Source organism: Manis pentadactyla, chromosome 10 (genome assembly GCF_030020395.1).
Source record: "Manis pentadactyla isolate mManPen7 chromosome 10, mManPen7.hap1, whole genome shotgun sequence".
Taxonomy (NCBI): Eukaryota; Metazoa; Chordata; class Mammalia; order Pholidota; family Manidae; genus Manis; species Manis pentadactyla.
Genome location: NC_080028.1, coordinates 31,067,270 through 31,077,233, shown reverse-complemented (window position 1 = coordinate 31,077,233; position 9,964 = coordinate 31,067,270).

Here is a 9,964-nt window from a genome sequence, read left to right as displayed (position 1 = left end):
TTTGTACTTGATTTATATGTGAATCCCACATTTCTCCCTTATTATAATTATTATTTTTAATAAAATGCTGTAGTGGTAGGTAGATGCAAGATAAAGGTAGGAAACATAATTTAGTGCTGTAAGAGGGCAAATGTAGATGTTTAGGTCAGTGCCTGTAGACTAACTATTAATCCAAGCTAGACAAGAGCAACAAAACATCCACAGATGAAGAAGATTTCTCTCAAAACAGGGGGTGTGAGGTTCTAAACCTCACCTCTGTTGATCCCCAATTTATCACCTGATGGCCCCCCTGTGACTGTGCCTGTCTTAGGTTGTTCCTCCCTTGAGGAATCTTTCCTGTCTCTGGCTAACCAGTCATCTTCCGGGGACATACAGGGAAATGTAAAGTTGGTAAGTGAGAGAGAAGCAATATTCTTTGAAAAGATTAGCATTTTACTTCTTTGCAGATTTATGCCCTGTGGCTTCTATGCCTCCTCACCTGTTTTTAAAAAAGTAAAAGAATAAAGGAAGACAATGACCTCCATCAGGTAAGACTTACTTGAGAAATAAGTAGGTTAATACAAGTAAGGTGCTTGCAGGGTGTCCAGCATCATCTTCACATCATCAGCACCATCACCACCATTACTCATTAGGTACAAAGGTGTTAAAACTGAGCTGAGCTTGAAGTGCTAACCTGTATTTAAATCTATACTCATTCTAGTGGAGAAAATAGTGGGATGGAATGACCTGCCAAATCAACCCCAAAATTCAACATCCTGTTGATCTGTAGAGTGTTTTTGGACAGATGTGTTCTCATACTGCAACTTATACAGATTTCTAAACCCAGCTTCCCATTAGGAGCGGCACTAACTTCTATGTTGCCCTTGCTTTCCTCTTTGTAAAGATGAAGTACATCCCTTCTGCCTCTTTGGATCCAGGCTCAGTCACCCAATCTTCAGTATGAATTGAAAACAATGTGATCTCTCTCTGCAGGGTAAGTGAGCACCAGGGGCTGAAGGAGTAAATGTGGAAGAATGAAAGCAATTATCTGCCAAATGCCCACAGAAATTCCAAATATAAAAATGTTCCTATCCTTGTTATAGTGTCCTCAATTTCCTTTATTGCTTCATTTTGTTTTTGCTGGTATAAGTGCCAGCAAAGATGTTTGCTTTCAACAGGATTTGACAAATAAGGAGATAAGGAGGCTTCTCAAAATTTATTTTGTCCAGCATACTCTTCCCCTTCAGTGCTGAACTTGAGTTGATTTGAACCACTTATGCTGCATTATTATCCTCATAGGAAGACCTGAGATGTAAACCAAACCTAACAAGGTTCCATAATCTAGGAATATTTTGAATACTCAATATTCAAAAGTTTGAATGACCAGAAAGAACAAGGAGTAGGAACGTGGCAGCTCTATAGCATTTAACTTGTCGTGAGTTTTTCAGGCAAAACCAAAGTCACCCTCTGTGGTATCACAGCAAAGCCTGGGCAGATTAGAGCTATAAAGGGACCAGTCAGAAGACTGTGTGATGTTACCAATCCAGGTAATATTTTTCATGAATAGGCAAAGCCTACGTGTATAGACACATACCAGGTGTGAAACTGGGCACTGGAAAGGCTGAGAGAATAAATCCCTGAATGCAGGGCATGAGTGGCAAAAATCTAAAAGAAAAAAAGATTATTCATATGACAGTTGAACAGAGGAACAGAGAGGTTGTGTCCTCTCTATATCTAGCATAGCCTGGCATATACAGGCAGTTATGTGAAAATTTGGCATCTGAAAAAATGGGTTTATGGAGAAATCATAGAAGATATCTTCTATAGAAATGGAAAGAGGGATTGTGAAATTGAATCTTTGAATTACAAAGGAATGGATGACTAGGCAATGGACAAGGATAAGTGGAGGATGGATGGATGGGTGAATGGGTGGGTGATAGGGAGATTATAGGTTGAATGTCATGGTTTCTAGTATTGTTGTAAATATAGGTGACAGAAAACTTACCATTTTAACCATTTTTAAGTGTCATGGGTTAACAGTTTTTCTAGTATTGTCAAAATTTGGGTGTGGAGTACCTCCTCAGATGCATGGGTCAGGTAGACACACACACACACCTCTTTTCCCCATTTCCCTTGCACTTTACCTTAGTCCTAAATATTTATCAAGCTTTATGGGCTTGAGCTCTTCTCCAAAGAAAATTAACTACACAGTCTGTACAATGCACACCATTATTTGCTTTCTTCATTGTGCAAGATGAATAAACACTCATGTGCATTTGCCATCACTGTGCAAGATGTTCTGGGTACAAAATATTAAATGGCACAGCCACTGTTCTGAAGACATTCTGATGTCACTGGAGGGGAAAAGAAAGAAATACATGAGTTATGTATTAACACTAACTACCAGATCAAGAGAGTGATTCATGAGATGGCATTTAGGGAAGAGTTACATAATGTGAGCTGATGAATTGTATCATACTGTGGGGAGAAGTTATGTCATACTTAGGAAGAAATCCAAAAAATTCTTCAGAAGGAAGGGATAGGACAGAAAACTTGCTTTTTAAAAATAGATATCAGAATTGTACTCATGCTGATGATTTTTGGGAAAATATCCAAATACTTTCCTTATTTTAACAGTCTGGACATAATGATTTGCCCAGTTTTTTTCTAAGAATTAAAAAACAAAGCCTAGAATTCATCACGTTCTCACTAAACAATATTTGGCCTATTACATACTATGGTAAGTTTGGAGAAGGAAATTACCAAGGAAGATCTAAAAAAGAGTTTAAGATGACAGTTAAAATAGGAATGGGATTTGGATTGAAAAGCAGAGCATCCAGAGATGTTTGAGCAAAGGCAGGAAAAAAGGATGTCCATGGGGTGCTCAGAGGTAAGTACACTAGTCTGCCCATAGCAGGGAGTCTTTTTAAAAATGTGGATAACCTTAAAGTTCCAGAAATGCCCCATGATTGAGGATATTCATTGCTAAGCCTTCACTGAAAGATAGTGCTTTGCAGAAAGACCTCTTGCTTTGGGCCCCTACATAATGAACTCAAATACTGACTTTTCAAACTAGCAATTCAGACAAGTTGCATAACATCTGATACTCAATTTTCTCTTCTGTAAAATCTATTCAGCAAGTTCCTCTCTCATTTCTTCTACCACCTCGTCACATGCAGAGACAAAGAAATAAACACATACAGACACACTCACGTACTGGTTCTTGAACACATGACCATGTCGACAACTTTTAATCTTGTTCCAAAGATAAAATAGGTAATGTGTGTGAAATTACCATGTGAAAAAGCTAAAGAAAGGCAAAAGTAATACCATTAAGCAGTTATGCACTTGCGTGGGTCTTGAATACGGGTAAAATTCTGAAGGATGCAGAAAAGAAGTCAAATCTGGAACATTCAGTCTAGGCAGTCCACCACAATATACAATGTATACTGAAAATAGTTGAGCACTCTTTCAGCTAAGAGAAAGAGACTGAATTAGGTCATCGTCCAATTTGGAAATATATGTTAATTTCCCCAGAAATCTCAGAGATAGAATATCCACCAAAGAGTTATCACACTGATGTTGACCCAAGGTTAAGGGTTGCAGTAGATCATTACCACAGGAAGAAAGGATTCTAAAGAATGAGTGAAGGCACATATGAAGGCTAAATTAGTTGGGATCCTGCATTCTGGTAATTGAGTTGGTCCATAGAGTTTTCACTTTTGTTGCTGTTTTCAGTAAGTATTTTACTGAAACAAAATTTACATGAGGCAAAAGTTACTATTTTTAATTGGATAGCTTTTATTACTAATGTTGTTCAATAACCATTTCTGTCAGTTTCAAAACATTACCATCACTTCAAAGTAACACCTGAGACCACTGAGCATTTTCACTCCAAGTACCCCTGACCCTGGTATCCACCAATCTCTGTTTGTCTCTATGGATTTTATCTGTATTATCTATTCTGGATACTTCAAATAAGTGGAATCATACAATTCGTGACTTCCCTGCCTGTCTTCTTTCACTTAGCCTAATGTTTTGGAGTTTCATCCTCATTGAAGCATGTATCAATACTTCATTCCATTTTATGACTGAATAATATTCCACTGTGTGTAATACAACAATTCGTTAATCCATTTATCTGTTGATGTGCTTTTGGGCTATATCCACCTTAATGTTGTTTTGAATAACACTGCTTTGAGCATGGCTGTATATATACTTCTTTAAGTACCTGCTTTCAATACTTTCATTATATACCCAGGAGTGGACTGCAGCTCTATGGTAATTCTGTTTAACTTTTTGAAGATCATCGAACTGTATTCAACAATGGCTGTACCATTTTGCATTTCTAACAGCAATGTTCAAGGATTCCAATTTCTCCACATTCATGTCAAAACTTGTTACTTATTGGGTTTTGGTTAATTACTCTTAAAGCCACCTCAGTGGATGTAAAGCAGTACCTCATTATGGTTTTTGATTTACGTTTTCCAAATGACTCTGGATATTATCTTTTAATGTTCTTTTTGGCAACCTTGTATATCTTCTTTGGAAAATGTCTGTGACTTTTGCCCTTTTCATAATTGGATACTTTGCATTTTCTTGTTGAACTGTCAGAGTTATTTCTGGATAGCAGATGCTTATCAGACACACAAATTGCAAATATTCTATAGATTGTCTTTTCATTTTGATAGTGTTCTTTGATGCACAAAAGTTTTTAATTTTGATGATCTCAATGTTATCTACTTTTCTTTTGTCCTTCATGTTCTTGGTGACATATCAAAGAAACCATTGCCAAATCCAAGAATGTGAAAGACTATGTTTCTTCTAAGAGTTTCATGGGTTTAGCTTCCATATTTAGGTTGTTGATTTTTTGGAGTAAATTGTCAATATGGTATGAGATTGGGGGTCAAAATCACTCTTTTGCACATGGACTTCCACTTGCCTCAGCTCCATTTTTTGTAGAGACACTTCTTCCTTTCTTGAATGGTCTAAGTACCAGTGATTAGCCATAGTTGTATGGGTTTATTTCAGGACTTTCAGCTTTATTCTTTGGTCTGTATGTTTATCCTAAACTTGTATATGTTTATTTCTGGACTTTCAGCTTTATTCTTTGGTCTATATGTTTATCCTTATGTCAGTACTACACTGTTTTCTATTAACATATCTTTGTAGTAAGTTTTGACATCTGGAAGTGCAAGACCTTCAACTGAGTTATTCTCCTTCATGATTGTTTTGGCTATTCATGGTCCCTTCTAATGCTATATGAATTTGAGGGTCAGATTTTTCATTCATGCAAAAAAAAAACATTGAATATTTGTATATTGATTAGGTAGTATGAACATCTTATCCATATTGCCTTTCAATCCACGAATATGGAATATCTTTCCATTTATGTCGATCTTTCATTTTTTCAGCAATATTTTATAATTTTCAGAGTTCAAATCTTCCATTTCCTGAAGTTTTTCATAAATGTTTTACTTTACTGTATACTATTTTTTAAATTGGGTTTTTGATTCACTTTCCAAATTGTTCATTGATTATTTATGAAAATACAACTGATTCTTATATTTGCTCTTTACTCTTTGCTGAACTTTCCTGCCATGTTGCTGAATTTTTTGTTAGCTCTAGCAATTTTGTGTTTGTTCATTGGGATTTTCTATTTATAAAATCATGTCATTTGTTAATAGCAGTTTCTTTTTCTTTCCAATTTGAATGCCTTTTTATCTTTTTCTTGTCTTATTTCTCTAACAGGTACTTACAGTACAATGAGTAGACATCATTGTCTTGTTCCAATTCTTATGGGTTAAGCTTTCACTCTTTCACTATTAGGAAGTATTGCCCATTATGAAGACTACTATGCAAACTGCATTTTTCTTTTTCTAAATGCTCTTTGCCATGTTGAGCAGTTTCCCTTTTTTCCTAGTTTTCTAAGTGTTTCATAACATAAAAAGATTTCTGAATGCCTTGTCTTGGCAACCGAGATGATGAGCTATTTTTTTCTTTGTTGCATTTATATTGTGTATTACATTTATTGATTTTCTTAGATTGAATCACACTTCTATTTCTGGATTAAATAATACCTGTTTATGGAGTAAAAATCTTCCAATATACTGTTGGACTTGCTTTGCCAGTACTCTTTGGAGCTTTTTACATCCATATTCATAAAGAATAATTGTAATTTTCTTATCTTGTGATGTCTTTACCTTTTTTATATTAAGGTCATGGTGACATCAATATACATCTCAATAAAGCTGGAGGAGGGTGTCTTGTCTAGTAAGAACAATGTCTAGGCTACCTTATAGACAGTTTTGTCAACTTACTTTTGTCCTTTGAATGGGCCATACTTTCTTGTTTATATCTCTTGTAATATTTTGTTGAACACTACACATTTGTACATGGTGATGTGGTGACTCTGGAAATTAGATTCTCCTCCTTTTCTGTTTTTATATTTGAAAGCTGTAGTCCTCTTATTTAGTTATTTCTCAAAACTATTTTTGCAAAGATTATATATGATGCTATGTGCTTACTGAAGTCTCTTTTCATTGAGCTTGAATTGAACCAGTGTTTGGCCAGAGATTTCCTTGATTTCCTGAGCTAAAAAATTTAAAAATTTTGAAACAACCCTCCAGGTCTTCACAAACTGGATCTGTGCTGAGGTACTCAACTTAACATTTTCCCAGAGTGTTTACAGTTCTTCCTTCAACTTCACTTCCTGCTTGCACTGAAACTAAAAATCAGCCAGAAGTGAAAATGGAAGATCTTCTTGAGTCTTCTTTGAGCAAGAGAGTAACTGGGCTACTGTGTAGCTTTCTAAATTCCCTAGTATACACAGGCACTGTTGGGCACTCTAATTTCCCAAAGAAACTCTCTCCCTAGTTTTGCCTTCCAGGCTGTAGGTGGTCTATTATATGGTTCAGCCATAATCTTTTGCCCAAGGCAGCTATAGGTTTTTTTTAGCCTTATGATGTTTTCAAACAATGTGTGCCACATTTGATCACTGAGTGATTTTCTTGTTATGTGAAAATGAAACAAAGTATCTTGCATAAGTCCTTCAGGAGTCCCCAGACAAATCAGAACAGCAAACAGAATAATTTGTGAATAAGGTCCGCTCTGCTCCCTCGAGATCTGGGACCAGGGTTCTGCACTAGGAACTTGAGCTGTCATCTTCAGTATGGCCAGAGAGAGTGGAAGAGGGTAGGCAAGGAAAAATAAAAATTACACAAAGCTTTGCTACTATTTCTTTTTTTTGTGTGTATGTTATTATTTTTTATTGAAGGGTAGTTGACACACAGTATTACATTAGTTTCAGGTGTACAACACAGTGATTCAACATTTATATACATGATAATTCTAGCTACCAGCTATCATCATACAAAGCTGTTACAATATTTTGACTATATTCCTTATGCTATACATTACATCCCAGTTACTTATTTATTTTACAAATGGAAGTCTGTACTTTTTTTTTTTTGTGAGGGCATATCTCATATTTATTGATCAAATGGTTGTTAAAAACAATAAAATTCTGTATAGGGGAGTTAATGCTCAATGCACAATCATTAATCCACCCCAAGCCTAATTTTCATCAGTCTCCAATCTTCTGAAGCATAACGAACAAGTTCTTACATGGAGCACAAATTCTTACATAGTGAATAAGTTACATGGTAAACAGTACAAGGGCAGTCATCACAGAAACTTCCCGTTTTGCTCATGCATTATGAACTATAAACAGTCAGTTCAAATATGAATACTCATTTAATTTTTATACTTGATTTATATGTGGATACCACATTTCTCTCTTTATTATTATTATTTTTAATAAAATGCTGAAGTAGTAGGTAGATAAAAGATAAAGGTAGAAAACATAGTTTAGTGTTGTAAGAGATCAAATGTAGATGATCAGGTGTGTGGCTGTAGACTATGTGTTAATCCAAGCTAGACAAGGGCAATAAAACATCCAAGGATGCAGTAGATTTCTCTCAGAACAGAGGGGATGAGGTTCTAAACCTCACCTCTGTTGAGCCCCAATTTCTCACCTGATGGCCCCCCTGAGACTGTGCCTGTCTTAGGTTGCTCCTCCCTTGAGGAATCTTACCCGTCTCTGGCTAACCAGTCATCTTCCGGGGCCATACAGGGAAATGTAAAGTTGGTAAGTGAGAGAGAAGCCTTATTGTTTGAAAAGGTTAGCTTTTTACTTCTTTGCAGATTTATGCCCTGTGACTTCTATGCCCAGCATTTGTCTTGAGGTGTCTTTACCACTTGGAAGAATTATGATACTCGGTAAATTTGATATGAGGCACAAATTCTATTTAAGGGTTGTAATTAGGAAGGAAGAAGAAAAGCTATAGAAGTAGCAGGCAGAAGAAAACATGGGAAGATTGATTATTTCTTTGACATATGTTTTTGTAGAGTATCTTCAGCATATATAGGTTTTAAACTACTAATTAAATTGCAAACACACATTAACATAATAGGAGTATAGTTACATAACCAAAGCATACCTGTAATTACCAGCCATATCCAGTGAAACCAAGAAAACCAGTTAGGCACCTTAGGCATTTGTGAAAACTTATCTATGATATGGTGGATATTGTCCAACTGAACTTCAACAGTCTGAGAGAAATCAGACAAATTAAAACAACCCATTCCTGGGGAATGTTCACATCCCTTATGTTCTTTTAACAGTAAATAGTCTGTAGTTGTAAGATTTTGGAGTGCTACAATTTGCACTTCTCCTAATTCTTGGTTGAGTTCCAACAGTATAGATCCAGTCCAATTTGTTGTTTTACTGTATGCACAGGCCAGCTTAGATATCTCCTTCTTCATTCCCATGGCAAGTCCAGAAACTGGTGGGATGAGTGCATCAACACCTGTAGCAGTGCGTGGATCTTTGTTGGGGATTTTTGATGATCATCTTCTGGCATGAGTCTTCCAGAGAGTGCTGATGTTGGAAGTTCTTTTTCATATCGTGTCTTAGTTGATTTCGGGGTTGCCAAATTAGGCTTTGATCCTCTGTATAAACACAAACAGGCCCATTGCCTACACTTTTATATGCCCTTTATACCCTTGTGTAGCCCTCATTGGAGGTCACCACACAGGAATTGCTTCTTTTTTTTTGGTATCTTTAATCTACACATATATGACGAATATTATGTTTACTAGGCCCTATACCAGGTCCCCCCTATAAACCCCTTTACAGTCACTGTACATCAGCATAGCAAAATATTGTAGAATCACTACTTGCCTTCTTTGGGTTGTACAGCCCTCCCCTTTGTCCCACCCACCCCACGTATGCTAATCTTAATATCCCCTTCTTCATCCCCCCCCTTATCCCTCCCTACCCACCCATCCTCCCCAGTCCCTTTCACTTTAGTAACTTTTAGTCCATTCTTGAGCTCTGTGATTCTGCTGCTGTTTTGTTCCTTCAGTTTTTCCTTTGTACTTATATTCCACAGATGAGTGAAATCATTTGGTATTTCTCTTTCTCCGCTTTTCTTGTTTCACTGAGCATAACACCCTCTAGCTCCTTCCATTTTGCTGCAATTGGTAGGATTTGCCCTTTTCTTATGGCTGAGTCATATTCCATTGTGTATATGTACCACATCTTCTTTATCCATTCATCTGTCGATGGACATTTAGGTTGCTTCCAATTCTTGGCTATTGTAAATAGTGCTGCGATAAACATAGGGGTGCATTGGTCTTTCTCATTCTTGATTGCTGCATTCTTAGGGTAAATTCCTAGGAGTGAAGTTCCTGCACTTACCTGAAATGGTAAGTCTGTTTTGAGCATTTTGATGTACCTCCATACTGCTTTCCACAATGGTTGAAATAGTTTACATTCCCACCAGCAGTATAGGAGGGCTCCCCTTTCTCCACAGCCTCACCAACATTTGTTGTTGTTTGTCTTTTGGATGGCAGCCATCCTTACTGGTGTGAGGTGATACCTCATTGTAGTTTTAATTTGCATTTCTCTGATAATTAGCGA